General features: G+C 45.7%; 1 protein-coding gene across 11 annotated transcripts in view; it reads left to right on the forward strand.

Annotated features, from left to right (window-relative positions):
• Nucleotides 1-15,367, forward strand: part of AGAP1 (ArfGAP with GTPase domain, ankyrin repeat and PH domain 1) — a 639,080-nt gene that overhangs the window by 554,393 nt on the left and 69,320 nt on the right. The gene's annotated exons all lie outside the window — the stretch shown is intronic.

Raw genomic sequence — 15,367 nt, forward strand, 5'->3', positions numbered from 1 at the left:
TCATTAATGTTAATTGTTAAACAGTGTAAAAAACGCATTTATTTTGAGGCCGTTTAGTTTCTCATTTTTCATTTACAGCTATTATAAACCGTTTTTGAGTACACATACATATTTAATGTTCCTAAGAGGTGATAAAATGGCATGTCTTCCGAGAAGGCGTGTGACGTGGAGGCAGAATAGAGCATTTCATCTGCGTGCTTGTCTAAAGCAAGTGGCTTCCAGGGTTGCCCAGGTGCCGTGTTTTTGCCCCCACAATAGGAAGTAGGGGTTTGAGGTTTGCTGTCAGTGTTTGCCTCTCAGGTGTCTGAAGAGATGAAGGGAGAGGAGAGGTCTCCCATCGCTGGTACTTTTTAGGTTCCTCTGATTTGTTTCGCTGCTGATCAGATACAATGAAAGTTCAAGTGGTAATCTGTGGTTCAGCCACAGAAACCGGTTTCTACTGCGGAGCAGTAAGAACGTGAGAAGGGCTGGTGGACTTCAATTCATTAACACTGAAAAATGAATTTGTGGTGCCACCTTTGGCTCACTGGAGAGAATGAAGCTGGTGTGTTACTCATCTTGCTCTCCGTATGAGGGATTCTGTGGTAGTGGGGAGGACAGGAAAGGTGCAAAGAACGTATTTGTTTAAAATTGCATGGTTTTGATACATGAGCACTTTATGAGTTATGCTCTATAGTGTAAACAGGGGTAAGTTTCTTACAAACTGAAGAAATTGTGGACTTTAAAAATTATTTTTCTCGATTCAACACTACCATAGAAATCGGCTGGGTCATCGACTGTGGACATGCTTAAAACATGAATTCATGTTTTAATACCTATTTTTTAAAAGATAATAACATTAGAGGAAACCTGGGTCTGAAAATGAAAAATGATTGGAAATTAGATTGAGCTGAATGTATGAATGCAGAAAACATTGAAATAAGTTGGAAAAAACGATGCATCTTACTCTTTATATGTAAAAGAAGCACATTCACTATTTTTAATACCCTGAATTATTAGAAAAGTTTGTTTATCCATCCATTACAATTTAGAAACAATTTAGAATTATTAGAAGCAAATATATGGGTTCATGTTTTACTTGATAAATATTTTATAATTTCGTCTTCATTTATAAATGAAGATTGTGTGTGCACAGGTATTTCATAGTTCTAATTTGCATCCTTGAATTAAGTTCTTGAGTGTAGAGCCCAGTCTTTTTTCCAGTGTTACATACATCACATCATTGTATTTTAGAGACCTATTGCCGAGACTTGCTTTCTCACAAGTGCAGTGGTTGCAGGTCAGTCCCATCTTTTCTTCAGTCACCATAGCTTTCCTAAAGAGCAGTGTCGAGTTGTAACTCCTCTCCGAGACTGTGGTGTTGGTGATGTGGTTCCCTGCTGTTGCTGAAAGTAACTGTGGAATTTCCAAATTCCCTTCGCACCTAAGAAGATAAACACGTACAAGAATTGAATGTTTCTTTGTGCCTGTGGTAATTTTCCTGGGGAGTTTTGTTTTCAATGAAAATCAGCAAATAATCATTGAGCACTTTCTGGTAGAAAAGAAACAGTAAGTGATGATTGCAGTTCCCTGGTGATTGGTGAAGGTTCTCAGGGCCGCCTGAGGATGCCAGGGCTCAGGAGAGTGCTGGCAGTAGGTGCGTTCTGGGAAGTGTCACTGGAGAGATGGCATCTGAGCTGGAATAGGGAGTGATTCCCGGGGCCACAGCCAGGGGACCAGGTGGGAAGGCTGGTTGGAGGATGGAAGTGGCCTCGGCGGGTGCGGGCTTGGCCCGTGGGGAGGTGTGCATGTCGGTGAGTCCAGCACCGTGGATGGCAGCCTCTCATGAATGAGGAGGAGCGGGGATGGGGGAGGCCCAAAGAGCAGAAGCAGGAAGGGCCTCTGAGCCAGGCACTTTAAAAGCAACCCTGGGGGCAGGGGAGAGGGGAGGGGTTTGTCTCTTCATGGGTTCTGTCTGTCCCACCTGTTCCCAAGAGGACTAAAGGCAGCCAGCAAGGTCTCTGTCCCTTCCAGCTGGAAGGCCGGGGTCCTGGTGGAACATGCGGGAAGCCTTAACTACACTGTCCAAAGCAAAACACACCCAGCCCAATAACAGAGTAGAAATTCAGACTCCCACCACCTTCACCACCTCCTCAATAGAAAATGGGAAAGTGAAAGCTGGGGCTGGAATCTCCGCATGCAGTTCTGTCCATGACGTGAGAAGATTCTGCCTTTCGAAGCCACCCCCGCTCCCCCTTCCCTGCTCCCTCCACCCCTCCTGGTCTCTGCAGAACCTATGATTGTTAGGAGAAACAGCTGGAAGGTTCTTTTAATGTGGCCCTGAGGTAATACCAAAAAGAAATATTTTAATAAATTTTTATCTGTATCGAAGGAAAAGCCAAGTGCAATATATTCGGTGTAATTCTTTGAAAAAGGGCTCAGCTGTTTTCCTGAGGAGCTCTGGTCCATTCCATCTTGTGCAGAAGATTCATTCTGACAGTGGAATATAATTAGAAATGCGTCATTCCGCCTGCCCCCACCCCCAAACACACACACACACACACACACACACACACAATTCAAGACCATGGGGAAGTAGAACACAGCAGATCTTCCCCCAAAGAGACTGCCACACACTGGAGTCACCTATTTGTGCGGCCAGTTAGGACAGCAGGCGCCCTGGACAGCCGGCCTCTGCCGTGTCCCTGCACCCCTGATTAGGGCCGCTTCGGACGGCTTATAATTGGTTCTAGTGAATCTCTGCCGCCCTGAGAACTGCCGTTCAAAGTTGAGCAGCATCATGATCAATCGAAGCTGACGGCTGAAGCAGTATTGACTTCCCATTCCTAAACAGGGGAATCATTAGTCAAGAAAAGCATCTTTTAATTACTCCCAGGAAGAAAAAAACAATCTTTTTGGATGGATTCTGCAACAACTGCCATTTTTTCCCAGTGCATTCGATATTAAATTTATTGTCACAGGAGGGGAGAGGACGCCCTTCGTCCCCCTCTGTAATGGGGGTTTAATTTGGAGAAAGAAGCGCGTTAGAGAACAGATCAATGCTACAACAATTAACTACATCTGGAGTAGAATCAGAATTCCCCTCTCTAATTGCTATTGATACCATTTAAGCACACACTTAAAATACTGATTTTAAGTGGGGATGTTGAAGTGGTGGTGAGGTAGTAACAGTGGACAGAACTAACTAGGTTTTAGGGCTTTAAGAAGGGAGCAGTCAGCTGTGTGTAGGACAGGACTTATAACACCTGGCTTGTGTATTTGTGTGGTACCATAGCATAGTGTGTTGTAGGGCATTGAGCAGCGGGGCCGGGGGCTACCAGCCAGGCAGGGCTCTGGGTTCCAGTGTTAGAGGCACATGGTGTTACTGTAGGGAGAAGTTGCCAAGCTCCTTGGTGAGCCTTTCAAAGGCAAGAGTAATAAGCTCAGAGGTGAAGATGTTGAAACAGTGGAGCGAATGTCTCCTGCATGAATGAATGATTGAACGAGTAACTGAGTGGAAGCGGGAACTCGTCATCATGGAACACATGTCAGGTGCTCTTGCTCCTTCGGCGCCTTGGAATTCCTCATGTGAGTGACACTGGGGCTTTGACGTTTGCAGCACCAGCAAAGCCGTCTCAGTAAACCCGTCCACGCACATCCTCTCTCCCTCTCTCCATCCTCTCATCCTCTCTCCCCGGCACAGCAGTGTTTCCGGGGCTGCACGGCAGCGCCCTGGCCCGTTGTTCTTTGTTGTTGTCCCCATTGCACTTACAAACATTTGGGATTGGCTGCAGTGCAAGTGATTTCCTAGCAAGACGGAGCAGAGCCCTCTGGTGCCTCATTCCTCTTGGCAGAAGCCTCATTCTGCGAGAAGCTGCGTCTCCCATCTCTGCGTCCCGGTGTCAAAGCATTTGGCCCCCAAGGCCCTGCAGGGACTCGCTGCTATTTGCATTTCAGTGCAGGTAGCCTGTTTACACGGGGGGTTTGGGAGCCTGCTGATTTGGGCCAGGAAATCAAAGGAACCTGGAAGTGGAGAACAGTGTTTTCAATTCCCTGAAAGAGCCCATGAGAGGAGCTCTAAGCGCAACTGAAATCACCCATTATCTCTTTGATGCCACTTGGAAGGGAACCGAGTTTGCTGATTTAGTACGTGTTCTTTTCCCTTTTTTAGCATCCTTTCTCTTTTTCTTCCCCCCGTTATTTGTAAGTTCACCTCCGTGCCTAAACTCCCTTCTCGTCTTTAACCTATAAAAAGATGTCGCCTTCGATAGGAAGATTTGGGGCCAGACATCAGAAATCTGCGTGGGAGAGACTGGCCGTACACTTCCAGATGGAACAAGTCTGCCCAGTGATGTGAGTTCCGTCTCTCTTTGATTCTGGAACTCCACTTTCATCTTATTTATGCACATGGAGATATTGATAAAGGGGAAATGTATCCAAACTGAAAATAATTGGATCCCTACAGCTAACTCTGAGATATTAAAAGCAGTACCACTTGGCTGTGTCTTTGTCTTGTTAGGTTTGATCATAAGATCACAATATAGTAATCTCGGGCTCAAATTTCTGGCATAAAGATGCACTGTTCCAAATGTGGCCTCAGGGAACACGACTGCCCACACAGCCCCAGGATTGTCTCATCTTATTATTTTTCAACAGTTCTTGGCCTGCTGAGGTCAATGTTTTGTCTCTTTTGAGTGTTCCTCTATGCTTGACACCTTTTCCTATTTTCTTTCTTTAAAAAAAAAAAAAATGGGGAGGGGGAGAAAGGAGAAAAAAAAAATAAAAAAAGGACTTTGCCGCGATGACCAGAGTCCATCTGCAGTTGGGTGGCATCTGCTCCCCACATGTCACTTCCCTCATTAACAAGCAATTGAATTAATTAAATGCTACTCAGAACACGCATAACAAGCTACCGGCAGTGTCCAAATTAGCACTGATAATCAAGGATGATTTCCTTTATTATCCTGCTAAGTGGTGTGCAGACTCTGATCTCCCTGTCTGCCCTCATCTATTTACATACCCCCAGCTCCTGCCTTTGGAAGCGGAGGTTATCTTACCTAGTTAATTTGCCACGATCACCGAGCATGGCGGATTGATGCCCTGCCCCTGCCGCCACTGCCGGGCCCGGGCCCCCTCCCCGGCTGCCCTCCCCCAGCCCCAGCCTTTGTATCTCAAGCTCACTGATAAATTAAAGGCCACCCCTGTGGTCTCTCAAGTGAGTAATAGAGGCAGAAATTTCATTTTGCAACTGGCTGATTTAATGATCCAAAGGGTAATTAATGGCCTGATTATCTTAATGTTAAATATGTCCGGCAGCAATTACTGTGACCTCCCGCTTGTCAAGGTCCGGGCTGTGCTCTTCTTTCAATTAAGTTCTCTGGGGCTTAATGGTATGAATAAACTCCTCTGATTCTATCATCCCGGACGCAGAGGGTTCAGGGAGCTGGGGGCTCGTTTGGAGTTTTAATCAGCCTGTCTTCTACTCCGGCGATCAGAGTTAACAATTACAGCAAGGACAGTTTAACTTTCTTCTTCCCCGTGCAGACCCCCCTACACGTACACACATGCACACTTTTGCGTGTGGTTTTGTGTGCCTTGTTTTCATGTGTTTCTTTCAGTGCTCTGAGGGAGAATTCTGTTTGTGGAGGAAGCCGCTGTGCTCTGTGAGGCTCGTCTCTTCCAATATAAATTATCATGTGAACGCTGTGGTTTTTCTATTTGACAGGCTTAATTAATTGGCAGGAGCCCCCGAAAATGACAGTGCCACTAATTGCAACTCAAAGTGAATTTCTGTCACCACGGCGTGCCTGTCAGTGGGCATGCCCTGGCCCCAGCCGCAGAGCGGGTCCACCCTCCTAGTTTCCCCGTCCAGGCTCAAGCCACGACAGTGGCAGACTCCTCCAAGGAGCCGTGGGTTTGCAGGCGCACCGTCTGCTTGCAGGAGTGACATTTACTACCAATAAAGTTTATACATTCTCAGCTCTGCAAACGCAACAGCTGCTCGGGGACCTCAGCCTTTACTTAAGATATTTTAGCAACTTCTCTTAGCAAGCCAACTTGGAATCAGACCGAGAGAACCATAACTCACTTAGCCATCCTTCATGACTGGATGGTCCTCATTAGCACACTGCTAAATATGCTTCAGTTTACTAGAGCTCCGGGCCCGGATCAGAAATATTCTGCTATAAATATTAAGCCAATTAGGAAAATGTACAAATGAGAAGTACGTTAACACTGCCTTTAAAATAATACCTATAGATTACACTTGACAACAGATACAGCAGTGCATCTAGTGAACCTCCACAGGGAGCTTGGTGGGAATTCGAGCAAGCTCTCCGTAAAGACTGGCTCTAATTATAAGAACGGTGATTCTAAGAAGATTCTCCATGAGGTTAAGTATAATGGGATCTGCTTTTGAAAGGATAACTGTACTTACATTTGCCTTTGAACCAGACGGACAGAATGGTGCTCTCGGTTTATCATGCCGCCTGCCGCACACGAACCCCAGTTATTTGTTTGATCCTGCAAGACACCAGTGTGTGCTGGGAGCCGGCTTTGCTACCACAGAGCTGTCTTGGGTTGAAAATCCTTATCATTTACGTTCTGAAATATGACCGTCATGACAATTAAGGAGTTTCTGATGCTTAAGAATTCTTACTACCCCTAGCAGATGAGAAGGCAAGTCATCAGCAGGCAGCAGCTGGCTTCCAGGTGTCCTGACCACGTTCAAGCCCGTGTCTACTTGTGGGAGTATATGAAGGAATGGAATGGGAAGATTAACCTTTTTAGGCTTGAATTATATAACATGGGCCAATAAATATGGCCTCATTTTGATTCCTCCAGCAGTCGAGCATTTTCCAAGGGGCCCTGTCTTTCAGTGGTGTTTTGCTTATTTTGTACCAGGGATTCTCTGTCTTCTAGGGCACTTTTCTCTTTCTTCTTCTTCATAATGAAGAGGAGGGAGACAAAAACATGGCCGGAGCTTGCAGTGCCCTGTGTGCTTGGATTATCCCCATTCCCAGGAGTGTGCCAGGGTCACGTGGGAGCACGGGTCAGACTGCAGACACCAGGATCTGACTCCAGATGCCGCTCTGCAGTCCTGCTGCTGCTCCTGTTCCTTTTCTGCCAAATCCATGTCAGTAGTGGCATTGAGAGAACCGACATATTTAGCAGCATCCCCTGCCACTCGCCCCTGGTCAGTTTCTATCTCAGTAGCCATCGTGCGTCAAACTTATTAAATAAGTAGTGCAAACTTATGTATAATAATATAACTACAGTGTCTTTCCACTGTACAGTAGCTTCACTTACAGTAATGTAAGTAATCATAAAGCCTCTTCCATTTTAGTTTACATTCATGTAGCAAACTTGACTTTTTTTTTCTTTTTTTTTAGTTGGCATCTCGCTCTGCCGCCCAGGCTAGAGTGCGGTGGCGCAATCTTGGCTCACTGCGACCTCCACCTCCTAGGTTCAAGCGATTCTCCTACCTCAACCTCCCAAGCAGCTGGGATTACAGGCGTGTACCACCACAGCCAGCTAGTTTTTGTATTTTTAGTAGAGAAATACATTTTAGTAGAAAATACATTTTTAGGGTTTTGACACGTTAGCCAGGCTGGTCTCAAACTCCTGACCTCAAGTGATCGCCTGCCTTGGCCCCCCAAAGTGCCGGGATTATAGGCATGAGCCAGTGTGGCTGGCCAAAACCTGACCTTTTAAGTCACACAGCCATGATTCTAAAGTCTAAATTCTCTTCCACCAGTGCTAATCCTAAGAGCTTCCACTAAAAAACAGCACTGAGAACTGTAAAATGTTGAGATCCACCCACACAGGTGCAGAGTTAGAGCCCCCATGTTTCACAAAACCACATCCTACTCATGTCCCTGACCCAACACTGCCTTTTGGGAATGTAAAGCCTATATTGCAGAGACCTCACAATCATGTTTATTATCTGCATGGTACAATATGAGCCATATCTCAGGCCACAAAGTTCCTGGTTCTGGTTTCATGCCTAGCATCTTCTGCCATTTCAATTTTTTTAAAAGAAGGGTAATTCCTCGTTTCTAAGAAGAGACTAGTCATTTTTCCAGCCACTTAATTATGTAGATTAGTGCTAAAAGAAAATAATATTTATGAAGTTTCCTGGGCTTCCTTTTTATCTGGAAGACACAATCAGCTTTGAGGTCTGGGTCATGCATACTGGCAGTGAGAGGGACAAGTGGTCCATGCCCTCCCCAGTGGTTGTGGAGGACCTGCTGATATAGAAGATGTGGTCCATGTTTATTTTGCTTTGTATCTATGTAGTGGTTTATCGTAGCATCAGTATCACATAGAAAAGTATATTCTTGAGCCCCACCCAGGCTTACTCAGTCAGCATCCCTAGGGGGTAGGGTCCAGTGGTGTGTTTTAACTCTCTAGGTAATTCTTATGCACATTAAAGTTTGAGACACTCTGGTCTTCACTAAGTAGGAAAAATTAAAGTCCACAATCTCACCTGTGAACTCACTGTCTTAGTCCAAGTCCCTGGACTTTATTCCTCACTTCTTGAGACCCAAGTCTTCTGTTTTCTTCCTTTACCAGACTGTTGTCTGGCCTAGCATATCCAGCAGATGTTACAGCCAGAGAGCATCTACAAGAGGATTATACTCTGTGATCAGGTGGCATTGAATGCAAGGAAGGCAAGGTTGGTTCAACACACAGAAATCAGTCAATGTAATATACCACATTAATACAGTAAAGAGAGAAAAAACATAATCTTTTCAAGGAATGCAGAAAATACATTTGACAAAACCCATTGCCCTTTCCTGGTAACAAACACTCAGCAAACTAGGAAAAACGGAAATTTGCTGAACCTGATAAAGGACATCTCTAAAAACCCCACAGCTAACATGGTACTTTATGGTGAAGTACTGCAGGCTTTTCCCCTAAGATCACGAACAAGACAAGAATATCACCAGATCTGTTCAGCATTATACTGAAGGTTCAAACCAGGGAATTAGGCAAGAAGAAGAAACCAAAGGCAACCAGATTTGAAAAGAAGAAGTAAAACTACCTCCATTTCCAGATGACATAATCTTTTATGTAGAAAATCCTAAGGAACTCACAAAAAACAAGTTAAGCCAAATTGAAGGATACAAGATCAATATGCAAAACTCTTAGCTGGCCATGGTGGCACAGGCCTGTAGTCCCAGCTACTCAAGAGGCTAAGGCAGGAGGATTGCTCAAGCCCAGGATTTCAAGGCTGCAGTGGGCCACAATTGCACCACCACTTTCCAGCCTGGGGAACAGAGCACAACTCTGACTCTTAAAAATTCAAAAAGGCCAGGTGCAGTGGCTCATGCCTTAAATCCCAATGTTTTTTGGAGGCTGAGGCTGGAAGATTACTTGAAGCTGGGAGTTCAAAACCAGCCTGGGCAACATAACAAGACCTTATCTCAAAAAAAAAAAAAAAAAAAAAAAAAAAAAACTATTGTATTTCTATACACTAGCAATGAACAATCAAAATAAAATTAAGGGCCGGGCGCGGTGGCTCAAGCCTGTAATCCCAGCACTTTGGGAGGCCGAGACGGGCGGATCACGAGGTCAGGAGATCGAGACCATCCTGGCTAACACGATGAAACCCCGTCTCTACTAAAAAATACAAAAAACTAGCGGGGCGAGATGGCGAGCGCCTGTAGTCCCAGCTACTCGGGAGGCTGAGGCAGGAGAATGGCGTAAACCCAGGAGGCGGAGCTTGCAGTGAGCTGAGATCCGGCCACTGCACTCCAGCCTGGGCAACAGAGCGAGACTCCATCTCAAAAAAAATAAAATAAAATAAAATAAAATAAAATTAAGGACAATTCCATTTACAAATAGCATCAAAAAGAGTAATACATTTAGGAGTAAATTACCTGTACACTGAAAACTACAAAGCATCATTGAAAGAAATTAAAGAAGACCTAATTAAATGAAATGACATCATGTTAATGGGTTGGAATACTTATTGCTAAGATGGCAGTACTCTTCAAATCAATGTACAGAGTCAGCAAAATCACTTTCAGAATCTCAGCTGCCTGATTTTTTTCCAAAAATTTGACAGCTTATCCTAAAATTCATATGGTGTGATAAGAGACCATCAAATATCAAAACAGTCTTGAAAAAAGTGCTAAAAAGTTGGAGATCTCACACTTTCTGATTTCAGAGTTTACTACAAAACCATGGTGATCCAAGCCTGTGTGATATTGGTGTAAAAATAGACATATACGTCAATGACGTAGAATCGAGAGTCCAGAAATAAGCCCCTTCATCGGTGGTCAGTTGATTTCCAAAAAAGATGCCAAGATATCTTCCCCATCAATGGGGAAGGAATAGTCTTTTTAGGAAGTGGTCCTGGGACAACTGGATATCCACTTGCAAAAGAATGAAGTTAGACTCTTATCTAATGCTATATATAAAAATTAACTCCAACACCTGTAATCCTAGCACTTTGGGAGGTGGAGGCAGGTGGACACTTGAGGTCAGGAGTTTGAGACCAGCCTGGCCAATATGGTGAAACCTTATCTCTCCTAAAAATACAAAAATTAGCTGGGCATGGTGGCATGCACCTGTAATCCCAGCTACTTGGGAGGCTGAGGCAAAATAATCACTTGATCCCAAGAGTTGGAGGTTGCAGTGAGCCAAGATCATACCACTGCACTCCAGCCTGGGTGACAGAGCAAGACTTCATCTCAAAAAATACACACACATGCACATTAACTCCAAATTTATCAAAGACTTCAGTGCAAAAACTGAAACTATAAAACTTTTAGAAGAAAATAAGGGATAAATCTTTGTGACTTTAGGTTAGGCAGTGGTTTCTTAGATATGATACCTAAAGTAAATGCAATAAAAGAAACAATAGATAAATTGAATATTCACCAAATTAAAATTTTAGTGCTTCAAAGGGCAGTGTCAAGAAACTAAAGATGCACAGAATGGGTGAAAACATTTGAAAATTAAATATCTAATAGGGGTCTGGTATCCAGAATATTTAAAGAACAGTTACAGCTGGGCATGGTGGCTCATGCCTGTAATCCTAGCACTTTGGGAGGCCAAGGTGGGAGGATCACTGGAGCCCAGGAGTTTGAGACCAGCCTGGACAACATAGGGATACCCCATCTCTACAGAAAATAAAAAACATTAGCCAGGCATGGTGACATGCACCTGTGGTCATAGGTAAGCTACTCAGGAGGCTGAGGCAGGAGGATTGGTTGAGCTTAGGAGGTCAAGGCTGCAGTGAGCCATGATCACAGCACTGCACTCCAGCCTGGGCAACAGAGTGAGACCCCATCTCAAAAAAATAAGAATTTAAAAAAAAACACAACTCAACAATAGAAGGTAGATTGTCCAATGTAAACATGGGCAAAGAGCTGGGCACGGAGGCTCATGCCCATAATCCCAGCATGTGGGAAGGCTGAGGCAGAAGGATCACTTGAGGCCAACAGCTCAAGACCTGCCTGATCAACATAGTGAGACCCCACCTCTACAAAATCTTTTAAAAATTAGCTGGGCACAATGGCGCACACCTGTAGTCCCGGCTACCTGGGAGGCTGAGGTGGGAGGACCTCTTGAGTCTAGGAGTTTGAGGTTGCAGTGAGCCATTACCACACCACTCCACTCTAGCCTGGATAACAGAACAAGACCTCGTCTCAAAAATAAAATCAGTAAAAAATAAAAATGGGCTGAGAATGTAAATAGGCATTTCTCCAAAGAAGGTATAAAAATGGCCAATAAATACATGAAAAGATGCCTAATGTCATTACTTTTTAGGGAAATGTAGATCAGAAACCCGTGAGCCCCCACCGCACATGCTCTTGGACAGCTGTGGCAAGTGTTGGTGAGGAATGTGGAGACACTGGAGCTCTCGACACTCCCGACGGAAATGCCAAATGGTGCAGCCACTTGGGAAGAGAAAAGTTAGACCTCGATAGTTACCGTATGACCCAGCCATTCCTCTCCCGGGTCTATACCTAAGATACATGGAAACACGTGTCCACACAAAAGTGTACACATGAGTGTTCACAGCAACGTCATTCGTAATAGCCAAAAAGTGGAAGTAACCCAGGTGTCCATCTGTGGATGAATGGGTGGACAAAACATGGTCTGTCCATACACCAGAATGTGATTCTGCCATGGGAAGGAGTAAAGGGTGGACACAGGTTGTAGCTTGGGTGAACCTTGAAAACATGATGCTGAAGGAAAGGAAGCAGACACAGAAGCCACACCGTGTACCACTCCATCTGTCTGATGGCCAAAACAGACACCTCCATAGTAATGCAAAGCAGATTCATGCTTGCCAGGTGCAGGGGAGGGAGGGGCAATGACGTATAGGGAGTGACTGCCTAATGAGTACAAAACTGCTTTTGGAGACAGCAAAAATGACCTGGATTTACACAGCAGTGATGGTTGTACAACCTCGCAAATATACTAAAAACCACTGAGTTGTACACTTTTAAAGTGTGAATTTTACGGTATATAAATTGTGTCAATTTTGAAAAAAAAGAGTTTCCAAAAGAAAACAGATGGGCCAGGGCGTTCCACAAAGAGAGTAGCTGGGGCAAAGGTGCTGGTGCACAGGAACGGGGCCTGGGTGCTGGGCAAGGGCTAGTGTGGCTGCCCCTCCTCAGGCCTGGGGAGCAGAGCTCTGAGCAGGATGTGCACTGCAGGCAAATTCTGCCCCGCGGACGTCCCAGAGGAGGGTGAGAGCAGGTGGAAGGTGGTGCCTCTATCCAGGTGAGCAAGTGAGTCTGAATCAGCGATCATCACCACCAGATACTGGGGGTCCCTGGGAGAGACCAGGTACTTGACAAGCCCTGCCTTGTGGAATCCATACAACAAACCAACGTCATTCTTTCCTTTTGCTGGATGAGGAAACTCAGGCCTGAGTCTCCCTGAGCCTGTGAATGCAGGATGGGCCAGAACCTCCCCCGCCAAGATCTGACCTTCCTAGAGGGAGCCATGGCCAGAAGGGAGAGGAGGGAGGCAGAGTCAGGCTAATATGGGATTCTAGGAGCATACTCAGGACTCGTATTTTGTTGTTGTTGTTGTTACTTTTCATTTATTTCATGTATTTTTTTAGAGACAGAATCTCACTCTATCACACAGGCTTGAATGCAGTGGCATGATCATAGCTTACTGCAATCCCAGACTCCCAGGCTCAGGCAATCCGCAATCCTCCCGAGTCAGCCTCCCAAGTAGCTGGGACTACAGGCACACAGGCACGTGCCTCCACGGTTTTTTTGTTTGTTTGTTTTTTGTTTTTTGAGATGGAGTCTCACTTTGTCGTCCAGGCTGGAGTGCAGTGGCACAATCTCGGCTCACTTCAACCTCCACCTCCTGGGTTCAAGCAGTTCTCTGTCTCAGCCTCCCAAGTAGCTGGGATTACAGGCGTCCACCACCACATCTGGCTAATTTTTGTATTTTTAGTAGAGATGGGGTTTCACCATCTTGGCCAGGCTGGTCTTGAACTCCTAACCTCGTAATCCACCCGCCTCAGCCTCCCAAAGTGCTGGAATTACGGGCACTAGCCACCACGCCTGGCCATCAGCTTTTTTTTTTTTTTTTTTAAGAGATGGGGATCTCACTGTATTGCCCAGGCTGGTTTCCAACTCCTGGCCTCCAGTGATCCTCCTGCCTTGGCCTCCCAAAGCGCTGGGATTACAGGTGTGAGGCACTGCACCCGGCTGTACTCAGGACTCTTTTTGCTTTTTTTTTTTTGGAGATGGAGTCTCGCTCCGTTGCCCAGGCTGGAGTGCAGTGACGCGATCTTGGCTCACTGCAACCTCCGCCTCCCAGGTTCAACTGATTCTCCTGCCTCAGCCTCCTGCCTGGGATTACAGGTGCCCACCACCATTCCTGGCTAATTTTTGTATATTTAGTAGAGATGGAGTTTCGCCATGTTGGCCAAGCCGATCTTGAACTCCTGACCCCAAGTAATCCACTGGCCTCGACCTCTGAAGTGTTGAGATTGCAGGCGTGAGCCACCGGGACTCTTAACCAAAGTGAATGTGCCGTGTGGAAAGACAAGCATTCGCGTGGACGTTTAGTTTCTTTCTTGGGCCATTGGGAAGATGATGCAGCCTTTAAACAACATGCAAAACACACAAAGATAATTCCGGTCTTAAAATCTGGATGAGATTATTTTCATGTTAAGAAAGGTAGAAGTTGCACACGTTTGTGCTGGTGATTTTGACAAGATTGATTGATTGATTGATTGATTGATTGATTTCTAGGCTGGCCACCCAGTGTAGCAGAGGCCTAGCCTCACCTGTGCAGTCTTGGCTTTGTGGCCGGGTCACTGGGCTTCAGAGGCAAACTGTCCAAGGCCAGTGGGGCAAAGCAAGCCACTCCTGGGGGCAGAGATCTGACTTCTTCACAGAATTACTTGAGGCCCAGGAAGGGAAAACAGCAGTGGCAACACCATTAAAGCTTCAAATAATTAAATGTCATTTATAACTGATACAAAATTTAATCAACCAGGGTCTGGAAAATGAACGTTTTCTGGAGTACACATCACTCAGTTTTAGGGATCCACTCATATAAAAAGCATCTCTGATGTACGTGAACTAATACAAATGACGCTGGAGGACACATACATAATCATGATGACTTACCTGTAAGTTTCTCCTCAGGAACCTCGAAGAGCTGCCACAGTGTCTTCACACTGATCCTTGTCATCTTAAGAAATTAGGAGATAACTATTTAAAATCTGAGAGGATGACACCCAGACAGAAAAAGTGACTTGGCCTGTAATTAACCAAGCCTGTGGACCCGTCACCCACAGACTCCTGAGATAAGCCAACAGCGTGGCTTAGGAGCATAGAATTATGGCTGCAAATGCCTCCAGTGGCTTTCAGCCTCCAATGCTAAAGCCCAGGACACTCCTACACAGTGAAAATTGGTTCTGCGGTGGCTCGCGCCTGTAATCCTAGCCCTTTGGGGAGGCCGAGGTGGGTGGATCACATGAGGTCAGGAGTTTGAGACCTGCCTGGCCAACGTGGTGAAACCCCGTCTCTACTAAAAAAACACAAAAATTAGCCAGGCATAGTGACACACATCTGTAATCCCAGCTACTCAGGAGGCTGAGGCAGGAGAGTCGCCTGAACCCGGGAGGCGGAGGTTGCAGTGAGCTGAGATCGCGCCACTGCACTCCATCCTGGAGGACAGAGCAAGACTCCGCCTCAAAACTCAATAAATAAACAAAATGCCAGTAGTGCCCCTGCTGAGGAGCATGGAAAGAGCCCCCCAAAAGTTAGACCCACAGTGCTGCAGAGGGACCCAGGCTCGGCTCCCACCAGCTGATTGCTGGTGTCCTTTCAGCAGCCCGGGAAAAGGCCTGGAAGAGCCTCGCACCCTTCCTGGGAGAATTCCTTTGGAG

The sequence above is a fragment of the Papio anubis genome, chromosome 10 (genome assembly GCF_008728515.1).
Source record: "Papio anubis isolate 15944 chromosome 10, Panubis1.0, whole genome shotgun sequence".
Classification (NCBI taxonomy): domain Eukaryota; kingdom Metazoa; phylum Chordata; class Mammalia; order Primates; family Cercopithecidae; genus Papio; species Papio anubis.